This window comes from Leptinotarsa decemlineata, unplaced genomic scaffold (genome assembly GCF_025532065.1).
Source record: "Leptinotarsa decemlineata unplaced genomic scaffold, Ldec_3_MD MMD2_tig00004839_RagTag_RagTag, whole genome shotgun sequence".
Lineage (NCBI taxonomy): Eukaryota > Metazoa > Arthropoda > Insecta > Coleoptera > Chrysomelidae > Leptinotarsa > Leptinotarsa decemlineata.
In genome coordinates this window covers 267,117-285,259 of record NW_027412612.1, presented here as the reverse complement: position 1 = coordinate 285,259, position 18,143 = coordinate 267,117, and the positions used below count along the sequence as shown (strand labels likewise).

The following is an 18,143-nucleotide window of genomic DNA, read 5'->3' as shown; positions in this document are numbered from 1 at the left end:
AACCACCTATTGGTGTGACACCCAAGTCAACTTGCCAAGTTTTTATGTCAGTGTTGGTGGTTTGACCAATCAACCGACAACTGCGGCAGCAGAAATTTGGGAAGCTAACCTGAAATGCCATCGGAAAACGAATCCACATGTTTCTAGAAATGATATGAAATCTAGAAAGGTTAATGCAGTCAAGCTGCTGGAAAATAATTCCATGAAAATCAAAAAATAAATAGATAAGTACTCTTTGATCATTCCCATATTGATTTCAATTTAAGAGTCACCGGTATACAGCTGTTTCAGCCTATTGGGCATCGTCAGTACCGGGCAGGCGGTACAGGCATCGTCAGTACCGCCTGTACCGCTCTTTCCTAGGTGAATGAATGTCATTACGATGTCATCGATGACATAAGCAGATCAAGCTTATTCTGTGACATTCAAAATCGTAATTCATGAATGAAGTGTGTGTATTTTCTATAATGTTATCCAATTTGGCACTGAAGAGCCTTAGGGCAAGTGTCTTAAGGCGAAACACGGTGTATACCACTTAGGGTGATAGTGTTCCATGTGACTACAATTTATTACCATTCATTCAAAGTAGAACTCATGTGAATGATATCTGATTGTTATTCCTCAACAAATGTTCGATATACAAACTGAATAGAGAAAAGTATCTTCTGTATAATTCAGTGTTCATGTAGAAGTATTTGTTTCGAAAGAATTTTTTCTTTCGTGTAATTCAATGTTTATATGAAAGTAGCTGTTCCAGGAGGACTTTCTTTCAGTTTGTGTCTGAAAGTTACTTCTTTGCATGATCTACACATCCATGTATAGAGTTACTTATTTTCAAATTGATTACTTCCTTCCTTTCTTTGGAAGATTCTCTCATCCATTTTTTTGTATCAGATGGAGTAGTAGAAAGCCAAAAACTTTCTTTCCCAAAAAAACATTTCATTATTCTTTCAAGACTGATTTTACTAATTCTCTGGGTAGATTGGTGAAAAGAGAAACTGATTATGACATAATTTTCTGGAAGTTTTTTATTGTTAATGAATTCACTGAAAGAAAATGAATTTTCAACATAAAACATATTATTTGTGTTATGAGCATCTGTGAGAATTTTAGAAATGAATTGATATTAGTAGATTGATATTATTAGAATTTATAGAGCATATAATGGGTCTCAAAGAAAGTACTGGTTTATGTATTTTTGGTAGAGAATAAAATCTAGGTGCTACAGAATTATATTTGTTTAAAAAAATTTTATCATGTATATATTTTTTATTATGAAGTTTTGAAACTAATTTATTTGCTTTTTGTTCAAATGTACTTGTTGGATCTGATCTCAAAGGTCTATAGTAGGTTTCATCATCAATAAGTAGTTGACTTTTTTCAATATAGTCTTTTTTATACATATCTACTGTGATATTACCTTTATCACTGTACAATATCGAAATTTCAGGATGTTCTCTAAGAAATTTTTTGCATTTTTCAAATAATGGTAATAGAAAATGTGAGTTTCTACCGTCTTAGAGTTCATATTCATATCAGTGTTTGTAGGGCAAAAACTAAACTTTTTTCCTAATGCTAGTATTTGTGTAACTCCTAATGGAATTTATAAATCTGTAAGATTTTCAAACCATCTATCATTCACTTTTAATCTTGAGATTTCATTAAATTTAAGTTATTGAAATTTATGTATATTTCTCATTTTTATCTAATGAAAATCTCTATTGAATTTTGTGATAGATCTTCATTTAAATTCAGAAAAGATTTAATTTGGAAATATGTTAAACTCATCTTGAATGGGATCAATGTGTATATATAAAATATATATATATATATATATATATATATATATATATATATATATATATATATATATATATATATATATATAAATCTGCTCAAGTGTTTGTTTGGGGACATTGTAGGCTTATACCGGTATAAGCTTATACCGCACAAGTTTATACCGGTATAAACAAACAAGCATTTGGATGTCCATATTAATCCAGTAATCAATGGTAAGTAATGGACAAGTATGCCAAAATTGCCGCAACTACATCGAGCCCAGCTAATATTGTGACAATAAATAGAATAATAAATAGATAGGAATATATGATTTTGAATGAGTTGTGCTTTTTAATTACATGCCAAAAACATCTTACATTGAAACTTTCTAAGTTTATCACTGAAAATAGACTGTCTTATCTTAGTCTATATGTAAAGTCTTATAAAAAGTAAATTTCAGTCGGTAAACCGATAGCGAAGGTCGATTTCTATTCGGATCTAAGACTTCAATGAAATAATGAATTTGGAAATATATCAAAATGAATAGAAAAAAATGGCGAGTATGGGAAATGAAACTGTAAATAAATTCAGTATTTTTTGCTTGAGTAGGATAAACGCCATCTAGTATAGCTTTCTTTAACGACGCCCTCTAGTGGTACTTCTAGCGGCTGCATTCCTCCTGATTTCACCTTTGTATAATAGATGATGAAACGACACTCAGCGAAATCTATAATAAAGATATCATTGTAAAGTTGAGAAGGAATCATAATACTGAAATAATGTATAATGGGATAATAGTGAATATAATTGTGACTATAATACACATTATACATCACATACAATAAAGATATTTATAAAATGGACACCTTAGTAATGAGGTAGGTAGGTACCCACGATGTAACAAGTTGGTTCACGACATGAAGGTAATCTACGAGATTATTAGTACTAACAATTGAAGATCCTGAAGTCACTCTTCTGATGTATACTATCGAAGTCCAAAATTCTGATGATGACACATTAGTTTTAAACAGATGACCTCACCTGGCAAATACATTATTTCACAAAATGACATGAAATTACATGAAAAATTTAATAATTAGTATTTTTATGCATCACAAACTTTTTTTGAGAATATGATAAATTTATTCATAATAGAAATTGATTCAGTTGTATAAAACTCAAGTATCACAAATTTACAATAAACTTATACTAGGTCTGTGACTAGGTACTAATGAAGCATGTAAGAGAAGTATGTACCACAAGCGGTGTTGTCGGATTAAAGATCAGAAGCTAATAATGCATGATGCTGTAATAGGAAGTAATAGGAAAATATACCTACTAACATAAAAGGTAATTTTGAATCAACCCCATCGTCGGAATACTTTATAGGGTGTTTCACAGTGTTTCAATGAGAGTATATGTTGTTCAAGCCGCCATAATTAGTACCTACGCCTTCTATAAAAAGTTTATGAGTTTTGATCATGCTGGGCGAATAGTATGTCAACCAGTACCAATAACCACTTCTGGTTTAACGGTAACCACAAAACATACAAATATTTTTTTCAATGTCAGCGCCTCGTGTTTTGAGTGGGCTATGTTAAAATCTTCCTGAGTCATCTAGAGAATATCATCATAGTGTGCAGTCCCATTAGCTATATAATGATGCAAAATCTACTTGACTACACTGTCCGCACTACCACCTCTACGCCAGAATTAGTTATGGAATCTGGTTGAAAAAGGTTTCTCTTTCAACCAGCTGTGGTTTCTATAGAAAAGACAACCCTTAAAAGTTGAATCTTGTGTAAACTAACTAATGCACCGAAGCAAAGACTAAAAAAACAGAAGAAGAATTGACTAGGTCTTATGAGGTTTCTTTGATTCCTAGAGGTAATAAGCTTATAGCTAATTATGTATCATGTGGAGTGAAACTAAGATTATTTCACTTTGGTTATTACATAAAATTTTTCTATTCTGGTATTAGCACATATCTAACTTCCTTATTTTTTATCTTAATTAAGTTTATATGTTGATGCTAGTACCATCTTTCGAAAATAGTCTCTTCATATGGACATATTAAAATAGTAACATATACACAAAAATCATACGCTGCGTATTGTAAACCATTTGAAGGGATGAAAAAATTTTGCCGTCAATGAATGTTATTAAAAAAAAAAGTTCCAAAATTGCATGCATTGAGAAGCGACAAAATGCTCTTAGTGTCAAAATTTTCAATAGTCCCCATATCTTCTTGATAATTTATTTCGATTTAGGAGATGCAATGCATCGAAAAAAGGGAAAATTTCGTAAAGACGCGTTATTATTGGATGGAAATCAGTTATTCTAAAAGTTTATTCATGTAAATAAAAAATGTACACTTCATATTACAAAAAATATTTTGATTCGCAAAGTACACAGCAACCAAAACTAGAGCATTTGTCTCGACGCGTGTCTCGCTAATCAAGTTAACATCATCAGGAGATATCTAAAATTGCAGGTTTTGATAATCTCCTAATGATGTTTAACTCATTTCTTGATGATGCTAACTTGGTTAGCGATATGCGAGTTTTAGTCACTCCCTCATAATACCAACTTGGTTAGCGAAACGGGAGTCGAAACAAGTGCTATAGTTGTAATTATTTTACACCACAGATTCCAATTCTACCTATTAATTTAATATTTTTTAATGTAAAAACACTGGCAAAAACGGCGAATCATCTGAAGATGTCCTATCACTCTTATCAGAACTGTTAAAATGAAGAACTTATATGACAACGCTCATCTACTGAAATACATGAAAGACCGTAGTTGTCTTTAGACACTTTGTGTTTCCGTGTTCTGCGATTCCGATTCTGTGGTTCCGGTATATTGTTGTTTGTGATGCTATATGGTAGCAAATTATTGCAGGTAGAAAATCAATTGATTTCAATAAATTAATGAATGTAGCCGTTACTACGTGGTAGGGAATCATAATGAAAAGAGAAATGAAAATTTCTATGTAATTATCACTTTTATAAAAGTAAAAAACAGAAATTTTCATTTCTCTTTTCAATTGGTTTCAATATTCAGATCATAATTGAAACGGATAATAATTTATTACTCTTTCATTTCTTTAGAAAATACTATAATTTATTTACTTCATGGACACCACTAAAATCAATATGAAGGATTTACTCAACATGTGGGTAATAAAAGATTTTCATTTCTTTGGTTGCTAATATGGGAAAGTTGCAATGCAAATATTTATTACTGATTCATGGTCTCACAGGTAACCATACTTACCGAGAGTACCAACATTATGTAACATAGTATGTGCTGAGTAGTTTTATCATTAATGCTATAATATTCACAGGGTGTTTTAGAATATGAGGCTGGTCTTCAACCATTACTCATGATTCTGCTCTTTTCATTGTGTTTTCTACCCTGAAATATTCCTAAAGTATTTTTCAGTAATTAAGATATGAATGGATTCATGAAAAGTGTGACACAATGTCGATGCTTCTCAATTGTTATTTTTGTATTGTACACATTTTTATTGGTTACACCTAAATTTCTAAATATTGAGATTATTATCAGATTTGTGGATGATTACTTTTTATAAGTTGTACCAACTAAAAGAATCAATATCATCTAGAAAAACTTAGTATGGGCTCCCTATAAAAGTATGGGATTTTATGAACTTATTACATTGAAATTCAGTGATAATAGAAAACGTTTGGAGAAAGTAATGAAATATATGAAAAGGAATATGAAAACTGGTCACATCCAGTAATTATTTGGAATATAACTTTGAATAAAAATAATTTTTGGGAAAAAAAAAGCTTTTTGGTGTTCTGCTTTTCTATCTTTTAACAAGTTAAAAATAAACGCTTGAAAAGATATGTAGATCATGCACATGTATTACCCACCTGTTGAGTAAATTCTCCATTTTGATTGTAGATACACCTCTTCCAATATTTCAGAGGTTTAAATGAAGTGAATAAATGATAGTATTTTCTGAAGAAATGTAAGAATTATAAATTAATATACGTTTCAACTATGATTTGAATATTGAAACTTGAAATTAATCAATTTTCTACCTGCAATTGCTTGCTAGCATAACACACCATCAAAAACAAAAATATAACGGAACCATTTCGGCATCGCAGAACACGGAAAACAAACTGTCAAGTGTCTAAAGACAACTACGGTTTTTTATGCATTTCAGTAGAGCGTTGTCAGATAAGCTCTTCATTTTAACAGTACTGATAAGAGTGATGGGACATCTTCAGATGATTCGCCGTTTTTGGCAGTTTTTTTACGTTGAATAATATTAAATCAATAGGTAGAATTGGAACCTCTGGTGTAAAATAATTACAACCAAAGGACTTGTCTCGAAGCGCGTTTCGCTAACCAAGTTAGTATTAATAGGATAGGACTAAAACTTGCCTTTCGCTAACCAAGTTTGCATCATCAAAAGATGAGTAAAACTCAGAGTCACCAGGGGATGACTAAAACTGGAAGTTTTAGTCATCTACTGATTAGCGAAACGCGCGTCGAGGCAAGGGGAACTATTTTGCATGTCAGGAAATTGTTCCCAATAAACGTGAACGTAATCTTGTAGAAAGGCAAAAATTCTTTCTGGTGGGGTTTTCCAAACATGAATCTCGACTAGGTTAATCATTTCTGATAGAAGAATTTCCTAACACCCACCTAAAAATTTCACAATTCTAAAAAAAATTAAAATACATTTTTCCGGTCGGCATAAATTCATGCGGGTCGGGTCTCTCAGACATTAATATAGACCAGGTAAATCATTTTCGACAGAAAAATTGTCCAACCAACCCCTCCAAAAAAAATTCACAATTCTCAAAAAATTGAAAATTCATTATGCAGGTCGGGTCTTACAAATAAGAATATCGACCAGATTATTCATTTTCGACAGAAACATTTTCCAACCCCCACTCAAAAATTTCACATTAATCAGAAAATTGGAAATAAAGTTCACAGGTCGGGTCTCCCAGTTATGAATCTCGACCAGATTATTCATTTTCGACGAATAAAATTTTCAACCCACACCCAAAAATTTCACAATTCTGAAAAAAAATTGAAAATACATTTTGCTGGTCGGCAGAAATTCTTACAGGTCGGGTCTCCCAGACATGAATCTCGACCAGGTTGATCATTTTCGGCAAAAAAAGTTTCAACCCCCACCCTTCGACTATGAAAAAATTTCATATTTCTCATAAAATTGAAAATACATTTGGCAGACATGAATCTCGACGGGGTTACCCGACAGAAAAATTTTCCAACCCTCACCCAATAATTTGACAATTTTCAAAAAAATTGAAAATAAACCTTGCAGTTCGGCAGAAATTATTGCAGGTTGAGTCTTCCAGATATGAATCTCCACCAAATTGATGATTTTCGACAGAAATATTTCCGACCCTCATCCTTCGAGTATGGAAAATTTTCAGAATTCTCATTAAATTGAAAATAAACTTTGATAAACCTGCAGATTGAGTGTAATATTCCTAAATATCAGATTTGGAACATCGTGTAGCATTTACATGTAATCACATTTATTGAAATGTTTCAACTTCAACAATATCGATTGGCTTGTTTATTACATAACAATTCATTTTTTTTTTGGTTAATTCTACGTCATATTAGTTGAGTACTCAATTAGTTATTTTTAATTTTTTTGCGTGAATTTTCAGTCTTGCATTTTAGTGTTTTATATATTTTGTCTTATTTATTAAACTTATATATTTTTTTGTTTGATTCCACGTCATAAAAGTTGAGTACCTACTCAATTAGTTATTTTTAATTTTTTTGCATGAATTTTCAGTCTTGTATTTCAGTGTTTTATTTTTTAAGGTGGTCGTTTCTATGGAAACGACAACTGGTTGACAAAGAAACCTATTTCAATCAGATTAATAATCAATTATGGCCTAGGTGGTAATGCGGCTAGTCTAGTCGAAGTTGATTTTGCTGATGCGATATGACTGATGGGACTACAAACTATGATGGTGCCCTCTAGGTGGCTCAGGAAGCTATCAACATAACCCACTCAAAACACGATGCTGATAACCCCAGCAATCGATGCATTGACATTGAAAAGACATTGAAAACATCAAAAATATCCCCTTTCATAATGTCGGTCCGCAAAAACCACCAGATACTAATTTTGAATGAAATCACATAATAATATCAAACCTCAATCGTAATTATAAATATTCATGATTTCTAATCGAAAATTCTTTATATCGGACCTAACAAACCGTACCGCTTGTTCATCAAGAGAATAAGTCACAAATTTCTTCATCTGATTCATTCATTACTTTTGAAATTAACATTTATCATTGTTATGGATCAAGTAGTTCATTTGAAATAATTTAATTTCAACCCAAAACCAAGGGCTTTATTATAAAGCCATACATAAATAAAAATTTAGTAGGTGGTAGAAAAACTGGCCCCATTTCCATAAACATTAATAATAAATCAGATTTCGTGTAGGAACTATTTGAACAGAATACATTTTCACCTGAAATGATTCATTTTATAAATATATAATATCCCTCCGATTATCAACTAAATCAACCACCACTGTCTTATGGTCCAACTTACTTCAAATGTAAACAAACTCTCCATAACCTCTCATTACCCGCCAACCCCCCTCGCCCGTAAGTTGTACAGAAAATAATAGTCAGATACCCGTTTCAAATACATGCAGGTCCGTAGCGAAAAGAAAAACCAGTGGAGGGGAGGGAATCCAAATTTTCCCAACCCCACCAGCAAAATTTCCCAACTTCTGAAAAAATTAAAGCCGAGGGATTAGTAACTACCTACTATATTATATTATTTTTTTTACTTAGCTATCCAAAGATTGGCTGAATGCTTATGTTAGTTAGGGTATGCACAAACAAAAATAAATTTTGGTAATTATAAAAATAATAATGGTAATTATTCTACTTTGGACCAAGGTCCTTGTTCTTCCACTATATCCACTATGTATAGGAATATTCAATACAAATGAAAGGAAACAACACTTAAATAATATTGTGCTTATTTGTTTTCTACTATTATTTTTTTTATCTTCACGGCTCGAAATATCCGTACTTTTCCAAGTCGAATAAACAGCGAAAAGTTGGAATTTTGTAGAATTATCACTTCAAAATTTGTGGACTGTTCAACTGTTCTCTTACTTAGGAGAAATTAAACTTTTTTGAAGTTTTCAAACAACTCAGAATTTCAAAGTATGGGATCTCCAAGTTATTCATGTTGGGAAATTCCAACCTTGTCCTGATTCTTTCCCTTTCCTTATAATCTCTCCCTTTCTTTTCTCTCATTTTTATGCATTTTTTTGCTATTATTTTTTTCTATCTTCACTTCCCAAGTCGAAAAAGCAGGGGGGGAAGCTCCCCCCCATCCCCCATGGCGACGGCCCTGAATACATGTATTGTATTGGTATAGGCATGGCAACTCTGTCTTATTATTACTCTGAGGTTGATACTAATGATCTCGTAGATTAGGTATCTTCATGTGAAATAAATTCGTGGGTACCTAATACCTACCTAATTGTTACTATGTCCATATTATAAATATCTTTATTATTTATTCATTTATTTATTGTTTGTAATATGTATTATGTTCATTATCATATTCACTATTATCCTACATTATTATCTTTGGACTATATTATTTCAGTATTCATTATTATCTTTGTATATGGACTAAATACAAAGGTATTAATTTTATCGGTGTCTAATGATTCCCTCTCAGCTTTACAATGATATCGTTATGATAGATTTCGATATGCGTCTTTGCACCATCTATTATACAAAGGTGCAATCAGGAGGAATACGTATCAGAGGACATCGTGGAAGAAAACTGAAATAGATGGCGACACTATTTTTTATCCCGCTTAACGCAAAAAATACTGCATTTACAATAGAAACGCTCGTGTTTATTTGCCTGGTAATATAAAATATTCGTAAGGTATTTTATTTTCTCGTATGATGTTATTTCAAAATATTCCTCGTTCATTTATTCTTCACTCTAATTTATTTTGGGATAAATTATATGGATTATTTCATCGGAAATTATTCTTGATAGTTTCGTGATATTAAAAAAATTCTATCAATAAATTTGATGGATGAGCCATCCTACGTGGTAGGAAATCATAATGAAGAAAAGAGAATTGAAACTTTATGGGATATTGAGTGGATATGGTATTATCAATGAAGAGGAATTTTTTGGACAAGCACAAAGTGGGCAAACCGTAGACACGTGTTTCTGGCTATTCAGCTGTCGTCAGTACGGTATAGCCAAGTGTAAAAGATGGGCAACACTTGGTTGCGAAAAAAGGATCGAAAACAAAACAAGCGGATTCACCATCAGGGGGCCAACTGCGGTTTCGTGTCATCGTTGGAAGACCTCGTGATTACAAGGACTAACTCCCAACTTCGTCACGGGTCCATCATAAACAGTTTGTTGATGATATAATATGTGCTGTACCTTTTGACAAAATTGATGATATAAAAACCATTTTTAACAATTACAATCCATTTATTCAATTTACCATAGAAAAAGAAAAAAACAAAACAGTGCCTTTTTTAGATACTCTTTTAATCAGGAATGATGATAACTCTTTTATTTTAGATTATTTTACTAAACCCACTAATTCAGGCAGATATATAAACTATTTATCCTGCCATCCACAAAAAAATGAAAATTAATTTAGTTTTATGTTTGAAAAATCGAATAGAAAAAATTTCTCATCCTACATTGGTAGAAAAAAATTTTAAACAATAATTCAATATTTTATTAACTAATTTTTTCTTCCAAAATTTTTAAATAAGTTGGTTATATAATACTTCATCTAATATTATCAACATCAGAGAGAGCAATTAAGCTGAAAATCCAAATTTCAAATACTTTTCCATTCCTTATGTCCCTGAATTGTCCAGCAATATCATAAACGTATTTAAACAAGAACAGAATATGAAAATTTCACAAAAGAAAGTTAAACCCTTGATAAACTACATTCAAAATTGAAAGATGAAGATCCGTTATTTTAAATGTCACATGTAGTTTACGAAATTCCCTGCAACAATTGTAATAAGATATACAGGGTCCTGCAACAGTGGCGCGGTGTTCCATATCTCTATATAGGAAGCAGATAGGAATCTAATTTTCTATAATATTACCTTATTGCTCGAGCTCGACAAAATAAAAATATTGGCGGTCACACAGGGTGTTCTGTTCGATTTTTTCTGGGCGGATCCCAACTGTGTCTTTTTAAATGGCAACCTATATTTTTTATCGCTTTTTCGGTTTCTTCATAGAAAATAAAATAAACTTTATGTATATCTGCACTTCGAAAATATTGACGGTTTTCGAGATATCTAGCATGACAGGTTTTTTTTTCCAATATTCGTCACTCAGAATATTTGAAATTATAAAGTGGTGCCAAGTCCAGTTGAAATTTTTTTTTGTCGAATATTCTACATTGGTAACTCTCTCAAACGATATATCTGAAATCGACCTGTGATATACAGGGTATGAAAAACCGCTTGCCAAATATTGTAAATGAAAATTTGCAAAATCTTCCTTATATTAAATTGAACACCCTGTATATTATTGATCCATAAGAAGCGCCAGCGAAACCTTCACAAATTCCATTAAGTATTACCTATGGCTAAGTTCAATAGTTTTTCTTAAATGAGCATTTTTTTCGAAAAATGGTCATTTTTTCAAAGCGAAATCCATTTGACGACTGATAAGAATATACAAAAAATACCCTTTCCTTAAAATATCGCCCATTCCTAAAATTACCTGTTGCTAGATAAACAAGTTGCGAATTACACCACAAAATGGGCGTTCTTGAATAGATACAATAATTTCAAAAATCTCGGAATTTGTGCCATATTCTTTCGGTCTAAAACAACCTTTCAGCGAATGAAATATTTATTGGAAATCAAGTAGTCTGGCAAATGACAGAACAAAATATTTGGCTGCAAATGAATATTGAAATTTTTAGTCAATCGTGAAGTTGAACTGTCGGTATAATTTCATCAGAATGTTGTTATCAAAAAGTGATTTGATTGATATGATTTTCATATTAGGTGAATCAGACAGGAATTGTTTATTGGCAAGTAGAATTTATTCTCAACGGTATCCAGATAGAAGGCATCCAGATGAAAGATCTTTCCGAAAGGTCTTGGGACGATTCGTTGAAAATGGATCTATTAATTATTCCAAACATGAGCGCATCAAGCCAGCTACTAATGAAGATAATGAATTGCAAGTTCTTCTTGCTGTTGAAGAAGATCCTAGTAGGAGTCAACGACAAATTGGGGAAATAGTGGATATAAGTGAGAGATCAGTGCAACGAGTATTGAAGAAACATCGCTTGCATCCATACCACGTTCAGTTACATCAAGAACTACTGTATGCTGATTTCGAGAAAAGAGTGAGATTTTGCAATTGGGCCATGAACAAAATTCGTCGAAACGAATATTTTTTCAATAATATTTTATGGTCGGATGAATCGACATTCCATAAAAATGGATTTGTAAATCGACATAATTACCATTATTATGCGACAGAAAATCCTCACTTATTGAGACAGGTGGATTATCAACATAGGTGGTCGATAAATGTCTGGGGAGGCATCATTGGAGAATATGTAATTGGTCCATACTTTTTTGAGGGACATATGAATGGTGCAATGTATCTCAATTTCTTACGAAATGATTTACCAGGTTTGTTAGATGATATTCCTCTTGACCTCCGCAATAGAATGTGGTTACAACATGATAGTGCACCTGCTCACTATTCGGCAGAAGTGAGAGATCATCTAAATGAAGTATTTCCCAATACATGGATAGGACGGAATGGGCCTGTACGGTGGCCCGCTAGATCACCAGATTTGACGAAACTAGATTTTTTTCTTATGGAGATACATAAAAAATATGGTTTACGTTGAGCCACCAACTTCTCCCGAAAATATGCGACTTAGAATAACGAATGCTTTTCGCAGCATTACACCAGCTGTCTTGCGCAGGGTAGAACAGTCTTTCAAACATAGACTTCAGCTCTGCATTCAAGAAAATGGAAGACATGTTGAACATATTTTATAAAAGTTTCATTATCAACCTTAATTAAACTCTCCCTTTTGTAGTTTTGTAATTTGCCAGTTGACAAATTTGAATATCTAGAACTCAAGCTCTGAATGAATATAATAACATGAAAAAAATAGTTATTTATAATGTTTCTTTCTTTTAACTTGTTTGGTTTGATATTGCACGATTTATGAGTGAAATTCTGCATCCAATGAAAAAATAATTTTCCATTTAGCAAAAAGTGATAGGTACATACATTTATTTCGTTAAAAAATATTTGTTTGGACACCTTCTAATGTACAAAATTGAAACAAGATATCTTTCGTATATTTTTATCAGTCGTCAAATGGATTTCGCTTTGAAAAAATGACCATTTTTCGAAAGAAATGCTTATTTAAGAAAAACTATTGAACTTAGCCATAGGGAATACTTGATGAAATTTGTAGAGGTTTCGTTGGCGCTTCTTATGGATCAATAATATACAGGGTGTTCCATTCAATATAAGGAAGATTTTGCAAATTTTCATTTACAATATTTGGAAAGCGGTTTTTCATACCCTGTATATCACAGGTCGATTTCAGATATATCGTTTGAGAGAGTTACCAATGTAGAATATTCGACCAAAAAAAAATTTCAACTGGACTTGGCACCACTTTATAATTTCAAATATTCTGAGTGACGAATATTGGAAAAAAAAACCTGTCATGCTAGATATCTCGAAAACCGTCAATATTTTCGAAGTGCAGATATACATAAAGTTTATTTCATTTTCTATGAGGAAACCGAAAAAGCGATAAAAAATATAGGTTGCCATTTAAAAAGACACAGTTGGGATCCGCCCAGAAAAAATCGAACACCCTGTGTGACCGCCAATAATTTTATTTTGTCGAGCTCGAGCAATAAGGTAATATTATAGAAAATTAGATTCCTATCTGCTTCCTATATAGAGATATGGAACACCGCGCCACTGTTGCAGGACCCTGTATAGGTCAAACAAAAAACAATTTAAAAACCCGCATAGCTCTTCAAAAAAGTATTTGTAAAAATTTAAAACGAAATTCTTGTGCTCTCACACAACACGTAGATAATGATCATTCAGTCAATTATACTAATACCAAAATTCTCCATTTCGAACCAGATTCAAATAAAAGGCAAATCTGGAAATGGCTGAAATCAAAATTAAAGAAAACAATATCAACAAAAAGACAGACATCGACAACCTCAGCAAAATTTATTCATTTTCACTAACAAGAAATAAAAATCTGAATACATCCTGTAATATTAACACAGTATAAATCACCATGATGAACGACATTAAAAAATTAGAAAAAGTATTTCACATTATTCAATGTCAAAAAGTTGTCATTTTGATGTTGAACAATTCTTTAGAAATATATATATATATATATATATATATATATATATATATATATATATATATATATATATATATATATATGTATATATGTATATATATATATATATATATATATATATATATGTATATATATATATATATATATATATATATATATATATATATATATATAAATACGAAGGTTATCGAGTGTCTTGTATTTATTTCTTCTGGTAACCAAGTGTTGCCCATCCTTACACTTGGCTGCACCATACTGATTGATGGGCCAAAAGCCCGAAACACGTGTTTATGGTTTGCCACTTCCTTGAGTGCTATGTCCGATTAAAAAACTCCTTTATCTATATATATATATATATATATATATATATATATATATATATATATATATATATATATATATATATATATATATATATATATATATATATACATATTTATTATGTCCTTTTTATATTACAGCCCTCGATAAAGCTAATAAACGTTAGCGATAGCTCGGGCAACTTCATAAACAAGAGCCTTCAGATGACCCTATGAATAAAAATCTAGAGGATTCATATCAGGACTGCGAGTTGGCCAATTTTGAGGTCCTACATGTCCAATCCAGAAATTAGGGAAGGTGATGTCAAGATAATAAAAAGAAAAGTGGCGTATCATTCCATGAAGCGTTCATTTCTGACATGAAAATCGCATAAAAAAATCCATAAAAATATAACGCGCTGAAACGATCATTTTGGTCATTTCAACCGCAGCGAAAAGCAAGCATTTTTGAAACCCCACTTTTTTCAAAAACCCATATGATCTGCAATGTAACATTACATGTCATTTCGAAGAAATAACCGTCCACAGTAGAAAAATTGAAATTGAATTAATAAAAAAACCTTGTCTGTAAAGAACCAAGATTTTTTTCACTTAGGATATTGAGAAGAATAGGAAATTAGTATACTTTGGTTGAATCATAATAATAGCGTCACCACGTGATGGAGCAATATTTCACCTTTTGAATAGATGAAAATTGCTTGTAGGAAAAATTGCTTGAAGGAAAAATTGCTTGTAGACTGTAATCAGCATTATGTTAGTTATTAGTGAGGGGTTAGTAAAATCGAAAAGGGCAATGGGTTTGGAAGTTTCTAGCGTAGGAAGGAATTATTCATCAATTCAAAACAATATATGTTTATTGATATGTTCCCAATTTCATTTTTTCGAGTATCGAGACATTCTGCTGCTATCAGTTTTTTGAATGTCTATACCTAAAATCTACCAATAATATGAAGTAGTTCATTGAACAGTTAGTAATGATATGAGAATATTCTCTCAGTTGAACTGCAGCCAAATACATATCTACTAATAATCATCAATATCCATAGCATTTAATGTTTGAGAGATAGAATAGTGACCCCAAGGAATAATATAACGTTTAGCATCTTCAGGGCTGAGAGCAGTATTCTATTGGGCAATGGAATGTACTTGATGTTTGTACTTGATGGGTGACACTCATATTCTTCCAATTATCTAAGCAATTCACATAATCATCGAACGTAATTTTATTCTACATCACAGAAGATTTGACCCTCTTTTGCCTTCTTGGTAAACCCCCACGCATGAGATGATTCGATTAATTCCATCCTCATCATAGCCATCATTTACCTAGTGCTACCGCTTCTTATTGATGCCATCCTCCGTCACCAATACCCTAGTTGCATACAATTTCGATCTAAGGCCTACGTATTCAGTCATCGGAACTGCGTTATTATCATCTTTCATCATCCCTAGAACTTTCTTATCAACCAAAGGAACGTTAAACTGATTATTGGAAGGATAATCGGAAGTAACGAACAATTTGTTAACGATCTTGACGTATGATTTCATAAGGATTCTGATTGGATAAAAATGGATGTTTGTTGGTTGGTTGGTAAGCGATAAACTTCTACATCGCTGAACCGATCGTGATGAAACTTGACATGTATAAGTAATTTTTCATAGAGAAGGTTTTTAGGCTATACATGTTTCTATAACTCGCCAATAGATGGCGATGTAGAACAATTTGTTGAAATCACTGTTCTATAACGCTGCGCACGCCTAAGTTCGTTGATTCTGATTCTGTCAAAACATTGGAACAGCAGTGATACAGCAACACAGTACTAGTATTTCATAAATCAGGCTATCTGTATCGGAGTGGAGAATAACACAAATATCTCCGAATCGATAACACATATTGTCATAATAAAAATCGTATATGGTAGTTTTTGCTAAGTCTAAGATAGTCTGTCCTACTTGTACCGGTTTATTTAGATTTTTATCAGTTTAATGTTTAATGTTGACATTTTTTCTGAAGTCTTCCATCGTTTTTCTGAATACTGCATTGTTCATTAGCTTGAAGAGGTTTTTCTCAAACCCATTCGTAGCCCTTTTCCGCATGTCTGTATTCAAATCAATATAGGATTTCAACCATGATGATTGGTTGAATTGAAGTATTCAAAGAATTTTCGTGATAAAAAGGCCATTAGCAATTGCTTGCGAATCATGTAGATATTTAGGATACTCAAGATCAACTTCAAGCATATATTCGAAGGGTCTCATAATCATTCAAATATTCATTGTTCGCATGAGCTCTTTTCTTCGAACAAACTCGTTCAACAAATAGAAACGTGTCAGGATCGGTGAGTAGTTTCAATTCAACTCTGGTGTATTTGAGCATCGCATCCCACGTAAGTCCTGGTAGAGTATACTAGTGGGCAGGGTCCAGATTTTGAGTCCTGTAGCAGATTGCACGAATTTTTTTTTCACTATGAAAAATATATTACTGAGGTTTAAAAATCAGATCTAATATTTGTGCCAGAACTTCACAGAATATGTCTGAATCCCCATTGGGAGAACGATAAAAATTCAGTAAATTGTTCAAATACGTCAGCGAGGAGGAGGATATCTGTTTTCATATATAAATCCACGTATTGACCCAGAGTCTGACAACAGAAAGTTTTCCACACATCCTGGGCTCGTTGATATAGTCTGCGGGGACAGGGCTTCTCAACTTATATGTAAAGAGTATCCCCTATTAAGAAAGATCAAATGCCCCCCATCTCCAATGCCCAAACTCACCCATGAAATATGTCAATCGGGCTGAAAAAACATGTTCGAGGTAGTCCATAGGTCACGTGACTCGTCTCCCCCCTGCTGGGGAGCCATAATTTTTTTTTCAATAATTTTTTTCCCAGCTTACTATCTGAAAGAAATCATTATTATAGGTGATGATAACACGTTTAGAAAAAAATAATTTTTGGTCCCCAAAATCCCGTGCTCACAACTTAAAAAAATGAAAAAAAAATTAAAATGACCGAAAAAAAATTTGAAAAAATACGTCTTTTTTTTATTTTTCTGAAAACTTATAAAAAAATACACCTCCATGAATTTTTTCAGATTTTTTAAGACCTGTGCACGGTTCAAACGCCCATTTCTCGTAATTTTGGTCGTTTTTTACGTTTTTTTTTGGTCGTTTGTCACCATTTAGAGCACCTTGCGAGCTTTGAAATGCATTTTTTGAGCTCGTTGAACCTGAAAATTGAATTCCTTAGAAAATTACACATATATAAATTTTACTATAGAGCATTTTTATTAATTTTTTGGTTCTTGTGATGAACAAATTGTCGTTTTAAGATTATCGTAGTGATAAACGAGACTTTGCTGCGAATGGTGCATGTTCTTCTGAGCACTTGTAAAAATGATACGTTCTCTATGGAAATGTTTTTTTTATTCTATTGTTAAGTTCGCGAAAAGAACAGGGAGAGGATGAAGTCGATTTCTTAACGTACTGTTTCCATATAACTTGTCAGGTAGGTAAAGGTGTATATTTGAAGATCACTGAGTAGTATACTAGGTTAATATCA

The 18,143-nt window shown here is 32.2% G+C and overlaps 1 protein-coding gene across 7 annotated transcripts in view; it reads left to right on the top strand.

The window, feature by feature from the left end:
• The window catches only part of LOC111512544 (protein fem-1 homolog CG6966), a 452,752-nt gene that overhangs the window by 319,477 nt on the left and 115,132 nt on the right, over positions 1 to 18,143 (top strand). The gene's annotated exons all lie outside the window — the stretch shown is intronic.